A 12,500-nucleotide genomic window follows, 5' to 3' on the forward strand; every position below is an offset into this window, starting at 1 on the left:
TGTTTTGTTTTGTTTTTTTGAGATGGGGTGTCCCTGGATTGCTCATGTTGGCTAACATCAAAGGAGACAACATCCTATCTCAGTCTGTGATAACACCTGCGGTGGTGTTATCACATGGGGTGTGTGTGGGGGGGTGTCCTTCCCCTTCCCCTTCCCTCTCTCCTTTCTCTATTTGCTGGTTAAAGCTCGAGGTCTCTGGAGGTTGCCTGATTACTCCCAGGACCTCACCTTCTCTTGTGAGTAGCTGAGGTGGTGGTTGCTGAACCCTGTCCCACCATTCTGATCTTTCACTACTCTTACTGTTCTCTTCCAGGACTTTTGCATCGAGTTCCTTCTTCCAAGGATGGTGGAATGATGACAAAGATGATGGTACTGGAGATTTGGAACACTTTTTTTTTTTTTTTTTTGTTTGTTTGTTTTTTTGGTGGTTGTTTTTCCTCCCGGATGGCTGTCAAACCTGCAGCAGCACACACATCGGTCCATCTGGAAGTGGAGAATCTCTAAAGGATCTTCAAGGAAAGCGTGGACAAGGAGGATTCAGTCCCCGGGAGACTCTTGACACGAGATGGGAAATCCCCCCCCCCCCCATTTCTTCTGGAAAATACCTAATACCAATAAAGACAGGACAAAATGCAGCACAGGCTGGCTGGCTGGCTGGCTGGCTGGCTGAGGTTTATGTAGCGCCGAGTAGGTCTACAGGTAAAATTGGATCCCAGAGCAACTGTGCAGTTACTCAGGGTCCTTGCCTTCCCCAACTGTCCCCTATCGGACCGAAGCTGCTCCCTCCCCTAAGGCCTTTCTCAGTCGGCTAATCCACCACACTTAGGAGTGGTGAAGGTGGGACACACGTTTTAGGCTTGCTTGGCTTCTTCAGTCGGATCTCATCTCGCCACCGGGTCAGAAACACAAGCATATACACGTGGATGCGCATAGCGACGGGTTTCCACCCTGTGGAACTTGGGAGTTCACAGTGAGTGCTCTGCGGTCTGAGAAAAGCAGCCTCGTTAGTTGCAGTCACTGAACGCTAGGTGGCGCAAAGCTACCGTCATTTTGGAAGGCCTGCCTGAGTTCCATTTCCAGTTTAGATATAATCTATCTACATGTATAGACATAGATACATAGATAGATAGATAGATAGACAGACAGACTGACAGACTTAGATATCTATATCTATATCCATATACAGATCACTACGCTGCAAGCCGCTGCGTCATATCTTCCTCTCTTCCCTCAGCCTACTGAGTCCCTGGAAAGACAGATGGGCACGGGCCTCAGTGCGGTTGTACTCCCGCCTTCCCCCCCCCCCCCCTACAGTAAAGTCCTGGAAGCACTGGGGGGTGGGGAGGACATACCGCTTTCACCCCTGGTATCTGATCACGTTCCTTAGCCTTTAACATGCCCCACCTAGGAGATAGCTTCTGTGCCTCTGCCCGACCCTTGGAATTTGAACTATAATCCCCACTTCCCCCATCCCACTCACTCCAATTCCCTAGTAGTAGTCCCTCCCTCCCAAGGCTGTCACCACCAGAGGTCCATAGTAAACACCTTCCCCTCCCCCCCCCCCCCCCCCCCCGCCCCTGAGAGTTATGAGGGAGGGCCTGGATGAGGTTAAGAGAGAAACGAACAAAAATAAAACAGTGATGTTTCCCGTGTGTGTGTGTGTGTGTGTGTGTGTCTGTGTCTGTCTGTCTGTCTGTCTGTCTAGTGTGTACCTGTCTGAGCCCAAAACCCAAACAGGATGGATTTGGGCCTGGGGGAAGGAGAGGGAGGCCCTTCCTGGGTTTACTTTCTGGGGAAGGGAAGAGACAAAGGAAAAAAAGGTGAGGGTGTTGCCCAGCAATCAAGACCCTTTGTGGACCAAGGCCCGAGGCCCTGGGTTTCTTCCCCAGCCTAGCATCACAAAAGAAACAAAAGTTGTGAACAAAGACAGACTCAAACAACCAAAACAGGCAATAAAATCTCATCTCAAAGACTCTGTGCTGGGCTGGGATGGGCTGGGATGCGCTGGGGTCCTTTATATCTCAGCGTTAGAGTGGTCCCCTAGCATATTCGAGGCCCTGGGTTAGATCCTCAGCTCCAGATAAAAAGAAATTAATAACATAAAGGCATTGTTTAAATACATACATACATACATACATACATACATACATACATACATACATAGATAAATAGGTAAATAAATAAAATCCAGACACTAGAAGAGACCTTGCTCACACAGACAGAGGTGGTGGTGGGGGGGGGGGGGGAGATCAAGATGGAAATCACTCTACCCTTGGCATCCAATAGACAAATATGGCTCCCCATACTCATGTCAGGGTTTCCTTGGTGGGGATGGAACCAGAAACCAGCCTCTCACACAGGGGCTGGTTTCTGCCTGGAGCCTGGAACTGGGGACTGAACACAGACACAGTTTACCACTGAGCTAAACCAACATCCCCTTTTTATACAGATATTTTTATATATTTTTGGTAAATCCATTGATTTATGAGTTGAACCCAGAAGCACTCACTTGACCACTGACTGAGCCACATCCCCATATTCAATTTATCTATCTATCTATCTATCTATCTATCTATCTATCATCTATCTATTCATTTGTTTTCTGGCTTGCTTGCTTGTTCTAGTTAAAGCTTGGTCCCGGGGTTTCAAAAACTGACTTCCAGACCACTCACGTATAAAGGAATCAAGCCTTTATTAAAGCACAACTAGTGGCGACTGAGCAGAAGAGCATAAAGCTGTTCCCCTGGCCAGCCCCAAACAATTGCAAGGGTGCCCCTTATAAGCCTCAAACCTGCAAAAGGGACGTTTTGGGGGGAGGGGGCGTCTAGCTAATGCAAGCAAGCCACGTTACAGAAGCGGGAGAGTGAAGTCGTGAAGTCAGGCGGAGGGACGCTCAGCCGATCACAATCAGCCTAGCCACTCCAGTGACAGAAGCTTAGCCCCCCCCCCCCCCCCCGCTCCCCCTTTTATGGGCTAGTTACAGAAACAATGTCCCATTAGGTAGTTCCTTACTCTTAAAGGTTTCTATAGCACAAGGAAAAGAACATCTTGCTTCAGTCATGACCCTTCTACTTGGCCTGGTTGTTTTACAGAATGGGGACATAAAACAAAACGGAGTCCCATTTGCTTTTACTATCACAACTTTTCTTTGGGAGACAGGGGTCTCCTCGCGAGGTTACTTTCGCTATGAGTTTACGATCCTTCTCTCAACCTCATCCTGATCCTCTTGGGGGTGGGCGGGGGAGGATCGACATGAACCCCCAACCCATACCTTTAATTTTTTGAGCTGTAGATGGATGGACACACTATCTTTACCTTATTTACTCGTTTGTCCCTTTGTTTTGGGTTTTGTGGTGCTCAGGATGGAATCCAGCGCCCCACACGTCCCAGGCAAGTGCTCTACTACCGAGCTAAAACCCTAGCCCAAGCTTTGCATTCTAGAATGAATACATTTCCTTCTATGCTGAAGGAACACAGACACATTTATTGTACAACAAGCCCAGAGATCTTCACATCACACTTGCCTAGAAGTCCTACATACATTCATTGACCTTTGACTTTGGAAGCCAAGTTCAGAATCTACCAGCTCTGCCCAGACTCTGGCCAGATAACTGCCACGATGTGGTGTTTTGCTCACCAACAGTTGGACCTAGGAGAACAGCTTGGACTCAAGTGGACAAATACTCTTATGCATTCAGGAAACAGTGCCACTCACCTGGTACAGGAGTGTTCTTTCAACAAATGATCCCCAAACCCTTACTTTTTCAATTAAAACTAACAGATGTGAAAACTGGTCATTAATGGCACAGATCTTTTTATTTATTTATTTATTATTTTTTAGACAGAGTGTGAGAGTGAGAGACAGGGAGAGAGAATTTTTTAAATATTTATTTATTTATTTAGTTAGTTAGTTAGTTAGTTAGTTTTCCGCGGATATAACATCTTGATTTGTTTGTGGTGCTGAGGATCGAACCCTGGCCGCACGCATGCCAGGCGAGCATGCTACCACTTGAGCCACATCCCCAGCCCCAAGCACAGATCTTTCTCTTTTCGTTTTCTTTTCTTTCTTTCTTTCTTTCTTTCTTTCTTTCTTTCTTTCTTTCTTTTTTTTTTTTTTTTTTTTTTTTCTAAATCTGAATGTTACACCGAATGCATGTGTTAGAACTTCCACATGGGTCACTGACTATGGGATAAGTTTAGAGCTTCGATACAATACACGTTCTAATAAAAAGGGTGACCTCTCATGTAGGAAACCTATATGTCTTTAAGTGTACCGACTTTTTAATAATAAAAAAATCTCTCAGACACAGCACAGCATAGTACTCTAGTCCCCAGATGTGCACACATCTCCAGTGACAGAGATGTGGGGTGATTCAGGAGAATCACAAGACTAAGCCCAGCCTCAGCAACTTATGGAGCCCTGGGGTAACTCGAGAGAGAGAGAGAGAGAGAGAGAGAGAGAGAGAGAGAGAGAGAGAGGCAGAGAAGGGGGGATAGGTGTTGGGGGGGTGTTGCTCAGAGGCAAAGCATCTCAGAAGGAAGAGGGGGAATTTATTATAATAAGAAAACATAAGAACTGAACCTTTACAGCAACAAAACTCTGATGACTCTGCTGACACTCTGTTGTTCTAACCCATCGGAGGCCTAGCAAGGTTATCAAACAGAAAAGTGATTTTCTGGATGAAAATTCTAAATATTTGTTAGCCAATGGGCAGATAACCCACCCTGAAAGTCAATATGGCTTCACCTATGATTAGGGAGGGGGAGGGTAGGGAAAAGAGAAAGGAAAAAGGATATGGGTTTTAACATGAGCCTCAGTGGCTGAGCAGTGAGACTTATACTCAAAGCCTATAAAGTGGACCCCTGTTACATTTTCTGACACCCACCACCACCTCACCCCCCCCACCCCCCCACCCCGCTTTAATTGATTTGACAGTTGGGAGAAAAATTTAAAAAAAAAAAAAAAAGACAAAAAAGGACAACAACAGCAACAGACAGAAACAACAACCACCCTTACCGAATTTCTGAATTTACATGAGTGAATGACTCTTCTTGATTCTCAGTAACATAGTTTATACTTTTCATGGTTTTTGATTTGTTTGTATGTAATTAAAAAAAAAAAATCAGAAGAAATTATTGGTATGCATGGTGGTGGTGGTGGCGGTGGTGGCAAAAAGTAACCTGGAACCTGCTTTACTTAGGCTACTGGTTTGATAAAGTCTTCCTTGCATGGATGTGTTGTAGGGACAAATGAGGCAAGGCACCGACCGAACAGAGCAGGAAAACGGTTTTATTTGGATGCAGCCAGGTTCAGAGAAGATGGCTTTTGCTGTAAGGAATTAATCCCCTGAACCCAAAGTTCAGGTAGTTTCAGAGTTTTATACCCAGCATGTAAGGGGAGGGGCTCAGAAATTCATGGTCTGCAGAAGTTCACATAAAAGCAGCTTTTTCTCTCACTGTTCTGGGCATGTTAACCCTTGGAGGACAACACCTGAGAAGGGGAGAGCTTCTTCTCCCCTGTCTACTCTCCCCCTGCCAGCTGTTACCATGGAGTCCAGTTGGTACCGTCTCGTATCTTAAACATGTAGACATCTCTGTGAAGCCCAGCTCAAGGCCAGAGGCCTTGTTTGCACATTTCTTCAAAGTACTGTTCTGGACATGTTTGTGAAAAACTAGTAACGGGGGGGGGGGGGTGGGGGGTGGGGGGGGTGGGGGGGGGTGTCCAGCACCTGGAGTGCTGGTATCTTCTCGGCCAGTGGCCAAGTAAACAGGGCGACACGAAAATAGGAAGTTTATCCACCTTGAATTCTTTTGCACAGAGAGACTCTTTTGCTGACAGACCTAAAACCAGTCTGGGTGAAGATTTCAGAAGAGGCCCAGTTAAGACTTTTCAGTGGAGAAAGGGGGTGCCACTTCAGATGATGAATCCCAAAGACACATTGGACTGGCCCAAACATATCGCATATTTTAAGCTTCTTCTCATTCACGGCAAAGAGTAAGCAGTTTTACCTAACAATAGTTTGGTTTCAAAAGGGTTTTTTTTTTTTTTTTTTTGGTAATCCAATCCCCTGCTTTTCCCTTAGAGCTCTTCTCTTTTCTCTTAGAAAACTCTACTCTTACTCAGAGGTCCAAATCTCCATTCCAATGACACAGGGGGGGAAAAAAAAAAAAAAAAAAAATTCTCTCAAGCACCTGGACCCCTCCTGCCCCAAACACAGGAGTTCTGGGTGATCAATGAATTTAAAAGGCAGGAAGAATGGATCATTAACAGAAATGAACATAACCACAGTTACTACTTTCTAAGAGTTGGAAAGAATTACCCAGGGCAGAGCTTCCAACTGAAACACTGTAATTATTAGACAACAAACAGACAGACAGACAGACAGACAGACAGACAGTCAGACAGACAGACAAAAACCCTGAAGTACAAGAGACTCTCCCCTTCTCTCTCTATAACACACACACACACACACACACACACACACACACACACACACACACCCCTCTCTTTCTCTACACCAAACTCTTTTTAATCGCTTGATTTTCAGTTTCTCACTTAGTGGAGCACCCCTTTTCTTTAGGATCAATCTCCTCCTGGGTTTCTTTTTATACCAAAGGGGGGCAAGTTACACATAATCCAGGAGAAGGAGGCCAAAGCAATCAGGTTATTAAGGAACATCAGGAGAGAGAAATTAAATGCTGGTAGACACATTGAACAAGTGCTCTGAAACAAATGATATTCAAATTAACCTCTTAGTGTAGTTTTAAACCAATCGGTCAGCATAAATGCAGAGTTAGAGAGACAAACTGACCCTTAAAACAGGTTGGGAATTGTGAACAGCCTGGAGAGGCCACATTTTTCTTCCTTCAGGGGCAGTGGGAGAGACTTTGCCCTGCCTGTTGTTATGTAAATTAGAACTGAGACCTGCCCCAAGCAAGCCCGGTTTAGTGTAAGAATCTTACTTCCCCGCCCTGATAACTGGCACCCCAGCCTGGCAGGAAACAAATTTTCCCTTGCAGACAAAGCGGTAGGAACCCAAAGTGGCGGGAACCACCCTTCCCCGCTCCCCTCCCCCCTCCCCCCCCCCCAAAAAAAAAACCCAAAAAAACCCACAATGTCACCGAGAAGGCATAGTACAAGTACCTGCTTTATCTAGGCTACTGGTTTGATAAAGTTGGCACTTTGTTGAGGGTATTTGGGTATTTCAATCTCACCTTGACCCCTGACCCGCCCCTCTCAAGAGTTTGTGAAAGATGGATGCGGCTATTTCTCCCTGAGATTTGTGAATGTACAGGTTTATACTTTCTTTGGGTTTCATCCCGTTCTTGAAATGAATCCTGGCAGTGGCCCACATGCTACGACCTCCAGCTTACTTTTGTGTTGTTCAGAGAAGAGTTGTGGTGTGATTTCATCTTTTAGACTTTGTCGAGATTTGGTTTATGTTCCATTCTATGGTCAACTTTGGTAAACATTCCGTATTCACTTGAAAAGAATGTCTGCTGTGTAGTGGTGGCCTTGCAGTGTTCTGAACGTGCCCATTAGGTGTGGGTTGTTCGTGATGTAGTTCTGCTGTCCTTTGTTCCTGATTATTTATTTATGGCCTAAGTCGTCCTCAGCTGCTAAGGGACGAGTGTTCTCATCTCCTTGCCATAATAGATTTATCCATCTTTTCCTTTAATTCTCTGTGGTTTTCATGCAGGTATTTATTTATTTATTTATTTATTTAGTTAGTTAGTTAGTTAGTTATAGCTGTTGATGGACACAATGTCTTTATTTTTGTTTATTTATTTTTATGTGGTGCTGAGGATTGAACCCAGGGCCTCACGAATGCAAGGCAAGCACTCTACCACTGAGCTACAATTCCAACCCTCATGTAGGTATTTTGAGGTTATTGAATGACTTGCACACTACCTTAAGATTGTTTAATGCTTCCTCAAAGATCTGACTGTTTATCAATGTGCTATGTTCCTCCTACGCCTGGCAGTGATTGTCTTGTGTGTACCTTGAAGTCATACTAAAAATAAAATAAATAAGTGACTGGGTACAGTGGCCTATGCCTGTCATCCCAGACAGGCTTCTCTCTCTCTCTCTCTCTCTCTCTCTCTCTCTCTCTCTCACACACACACACACACACACACACACACACACACACACAGCTGAGGCAGGAGGATCCAGAGTTTAAAGCCACCCTCAGCAAAAGTGAGACACTAAGCAACTCAGTGAGACCCTGTCTCTAAGTAATATACTAGATAGGTAGGGCTAGGGGATGTGGTTCAGTAGTCAGTGAGTGCCCCTGAGTTCAATCCCTCCTTACAGGCCTCCTCCAATAAATAAACAAACAGATAAAAAAATACATACGTTTATTTTGTTTATTTAGGTGATGATGATGATGATGATTTCAATGTGGTGCCCGGGATTGAACCCTGTGCCTCATGCGTACTTGGTAAGTACTGTACCACTGAGCCACAACACCAGACTGACAACACCATGAAGTGCTCTTGCAACCTTTCTCCAGCTTTATTTATCCCAGAGCATGTGGTGTTTCAGTCTAGGGCAACAGACCATGCTTTTTAGCCAAGGCAGCCTCTCTTAGAGCCCTGTTACAGCTTCTTATTACCAAGTGTCTAAATGTAAAATTTGGCTCTGTGATATTGATAGATCAATAAAAATAAAGATACAAAAAAAAAAAAAAAAAGATAAAACGGTCAAACTGACAAAATACAACTTCACAAGGAAGAATCCTTGTGATGATTTGTTCGATGATTTGTTCCTTTTTGTATGGCGTGCTAAGGCTCAAACTCTGTGCCAGGCCGGCCCTCTGCTACTGACCCAAAGACACAGACAGACCCTAGACAAGAAAGGATTCTCAGAGGCTGGTCATCTTCCAATTTTTTTTTTTTTTTTTTTTTGTACAGAAAAAGGAGGAAACACAAAGCCCAAAGACAAGCAGATCAAATTCCCAAGCAACCGATTTCAAACTGATTTTGACATGTTTCTGTCAATTCCTACATTGTCTGGATGGATCGAACCGTGGCCTAGCAGCTAGTCTGCCTGTCTAATTGTGGCTTCACCGTGGTGGTTTCGGTTTTGAAGTCCCACACCGTCCGTGTCCCCCGCCGGATTCTCTGGGGGTGCTGGGCAGACTGCCGGCGCCTCCCGCTGCTGCGGGGCACCCTGGCGGGGTGGGGGTGGGGCGGCTGGTGGGACGTGTCCAGGTGACTTTCTACGACCCCTGCGAAGCGGATCCCGCTGACACCGACCCTTCCGCCTGATTTTGTTGACGGTTTTCGAGCTCCCCCTGGTGGCCGCTTTTATAGGAGTGTCTTAATCCACTTCTGAGAAGTATCTGTTCAGGTCCTTGGCCCATGGATTGATTGCATTATTTGTTTGATTCTTCCCCGCCCCCCCCCCCCCCCCCCGCCCCGTTGTCGTTGTTGTTTCGCTCTGGGGCAAGGGCCCACGCTTTTTAGCCAAGGCAGCCGCTCTTAGCGCCCTGTTACAGCTTCTTATTACCATGTGCCTAAACGTAAAATTTGGCTCTGTGACCCGGTGGAAAATGACTTTCGGTTCAAGAAAATGCTCATTTCTTACTCAGGTAAATAAATAGGTAAATAAAAACACAAATTCAAATAAGAATTAATGGGCTGGAGATGTGCCTCAAGTGGTAATGCGCTCCCGCGGCATGCGCGGGGCGCTGGGTTCGATCCTCAGCACCGCGTAAAATAAAATAAAGATGTTGTGCCCACCGCATACTGAAAAATAAACATTAAAAAATATTCTCTCTCTCTCTCTCTCTCTCTCTCTCTCTCTCTCTCTCCACCCCCCTCTTCCCTCTCTCTCTCTCCCCCCCCTCCTCCTCCTCTCTGTCTTTACAAAAGAAAAATAAGTAAAAGTTAAAAAGGGGGCTGGGGATGTGGCTCAAGCGGTAGCGCAGTTGCAGTTGCCCGGGTTCGGTCCTCAGCACACAAACAAAGATGTTGTTAAAAAAAAAAAAAAAAAGTAAATATTGAAATTCTCTCTCACTCTCTCTTAAAAAAAAAAAAAAAAAAAAAAAAAAAAAGATAACGTGGCCAGGCAGAGAAAATAGAACTCCCCAAGGAAGAATCCTTATTCCTATTATGATCAGTATTCTTTTTTTTTTTTTTTTTTTCTTTTTTAGAGTAGTTGTAGGTGGACAGCACGCCTTCTTTCGACTTTGTTCCTTTTTGTATGCCGCGCTAAGGCTCAAACCCAGTGCCTCCTATGTGCTAGGCCGGCCCTCTGGCACTGAACCACAGACACAGAGGAGGAAGGTTTCTCAGAGGCTGTTCATCTTCCCATTTTTTTTTTTTTTTTTTTTTGGTACAGAGACAGGCGGAAACACCGAGCCCAAAGACCAGCAGATCAAATTCCCCAGCCACCGATTTCGACGGGTTTTTACATGTTTCTGTCAATTCCTCCATTCTCTGGATGGATCGGACCGTGGCCTAGCAGCTAGTCTGCCTGTCTAATAGTGGCTTCACCGTGGTGGTTTCGGTTTTGAAGTCCCACACTGCCCGTGTCCCCCGCCGGATTCTCTAGGGGTGCTGGGCCGATCTGCCTGCGTCTCGTGCCCGCCGCTGTGGGGGGGGGGGGCCCTGGCGGGGCGACCCGGCTGGTGGGACGTGTCCGGGTGACTTTCTACGACCCCTGCGGAGCGGATCCCGCTGACGCCGACCGAGGTTCCGCGTCCCTTCCTCCTGATTTGGTTGACGGTTGTCGAGCTCCCCCTGGTGGCCGCTTTTATAGGAGCGTCGGATCATCGGAAGTCTCCAAGGCGTGATATTCGGCGGCGGTGGCCGAGACAGAGTTCCAGGAGCTGGGCGGCGCCAGCGGAACTGTCTCGGTCACGCTGGGCTGGGCCGTTGTGGCCCGTTGGCGGGATATTGGACCTGCAGGCTTACTGTGTGTGTGTCGGTTGTCTTCTCTCCCTGCACGGTCCGGGCCGCGGGCGCCTCGGGTGGCAGTCTGAGCGGTTCCTTCGCCGCCACGGGCTTCGCTTTGCCCGGTCTGGGTCGGTCGCCGGGACTTCTGTCTTATTTTTCTCCCGCTTCCTCTCCCTCTCCCTCTCTCTCGCGGGTTTTGGCCGCGGGGCTGCGGGGCTTCACCGGGCGGGCCAGGCGGGTGTGCTCGCCCGGCCTTGCCGCATTGCCTCTTCGGGGGCCCGCTGCCCGGGGCTTGTCCTGTTGGCTACGCCCGGCGTCCTTCGGACGTGTTCCCCGTCCGCCCTTCCCCCCCCCCCGGTCCTGCTCGCTGGGGATGGCGGTCCCCGTCTCTTGTCTTTGCCTTCGTCAACGAGGGTCGACCAGTTGTCCCTAGGGGCTCTGGATCTCGGTGATGGGCTCGATTTCGCGGTCCGCTGACCGTGACTGTGTTCAGGGAAGGCGGCAGTGGTGAGTGAACTGTTCCCGGTTGCCCCGGTCGCGATTGTTTTGGCCCGAGTTGGCCGTTTTCTGCCATCGGGTAGGTGCTGACACGTTGTCCTCTGGCGGCACACGCCAGAGCGAGGGAGCTTGGGCCTCCGGGTGCGTGCGGGGCTCTGGGCTGATGGGGTGGCCCGGACCCGTTCCCTCTTGAGCTGCTTGCCTGGGCCTGCGTGCGACGGCTCTTTGGCGCACCTGGAGCGCCCTCGCGGTGGTGCCGCCTCTGGCCGGCCGGCCTTCTGGCGCCGGAGGGCGGCGGGGGTAGGTGGCGGGTGGTCCTTTACCGCCCGTGCGCTCCTCGCTGCGGGCACCGAGGGTGGCGTGACGACGCTTGCTTCCATGGCTCCGAGCCGCGTGTCAGGCGTTCCCCGTTCCGTGTCGTCGGCCGCTCTCCCTGGGGTGTGGGGCCGGCGAGGCCGTAGCAGGCTCCTCTTAGAAGCGGTCCTCGCCGGGTCTCCCCCTGCTCCCTGGGCCTCTCCCGCCCACTCTGCTGATCGATGTGGTGACTTTGCGCTCTCCTGGGCTGGACCAAAGCCGCGCCAGGCGAGGGACGGACATTCATGGCGAATGGGCCGACTCTTCTCGTCCTGCCCGCGGGCCCCTCGCCTTGCCTCCCCGCCCGTTCGCGGTGCGGGGAAGGGCGGGGGTGCGGAATCCGGCCTCGACCTCGCTCCTGGGGTCCTCTGACGTAGCGGGTGCTTCTCGCTCGCCGCCCTCCCTGGGCGGCCAAGGGCCGTGTGTGGCCCTCCCCGGCGCGGGGAGGGCTGCCACCGTGCTGCCTCGGCGCGACGGTGCGCCTCTGCTTCGGTGCTCCTGGGGCGCTCCGGGTTGTTTCCTGAGGTGCCTGAGGCTGAGCCGGTGTGTGCTGCTCCCGATCCCAGTGCCGCTGCCGCGGCCGGCCGCCGCCTCGCTGTCGGTCTCGCCCCGTCCGTGGGGGTTTCCGAGGCGAGTGCCTGACGGGAAGAGCGGTGTCGCTTCTTTCGGGGGATCGAGGCGGTAAGCTCGGCAGCGTTGCCCGTTCCCTCTCCGGGGGGAGGGTGTCGCGTTGTCGTCCCCAG

This window comes from Callospermophilus lateralis, unplaced genomic scaffold (genome assembly GCF_048772815.1).
Source record: "Callospermophilus lateralis isolate mCalLat2 unplaced genomic scaffold, mCalLat2.hap1 Scaffold_5730, whole genome shotgun sequence".
NCBI lineage: Eukaryota > Metazoa > Chordata > Mammalia > Rodentia > Sciuridae > Callospermophilus > Callospermophilus lateralis.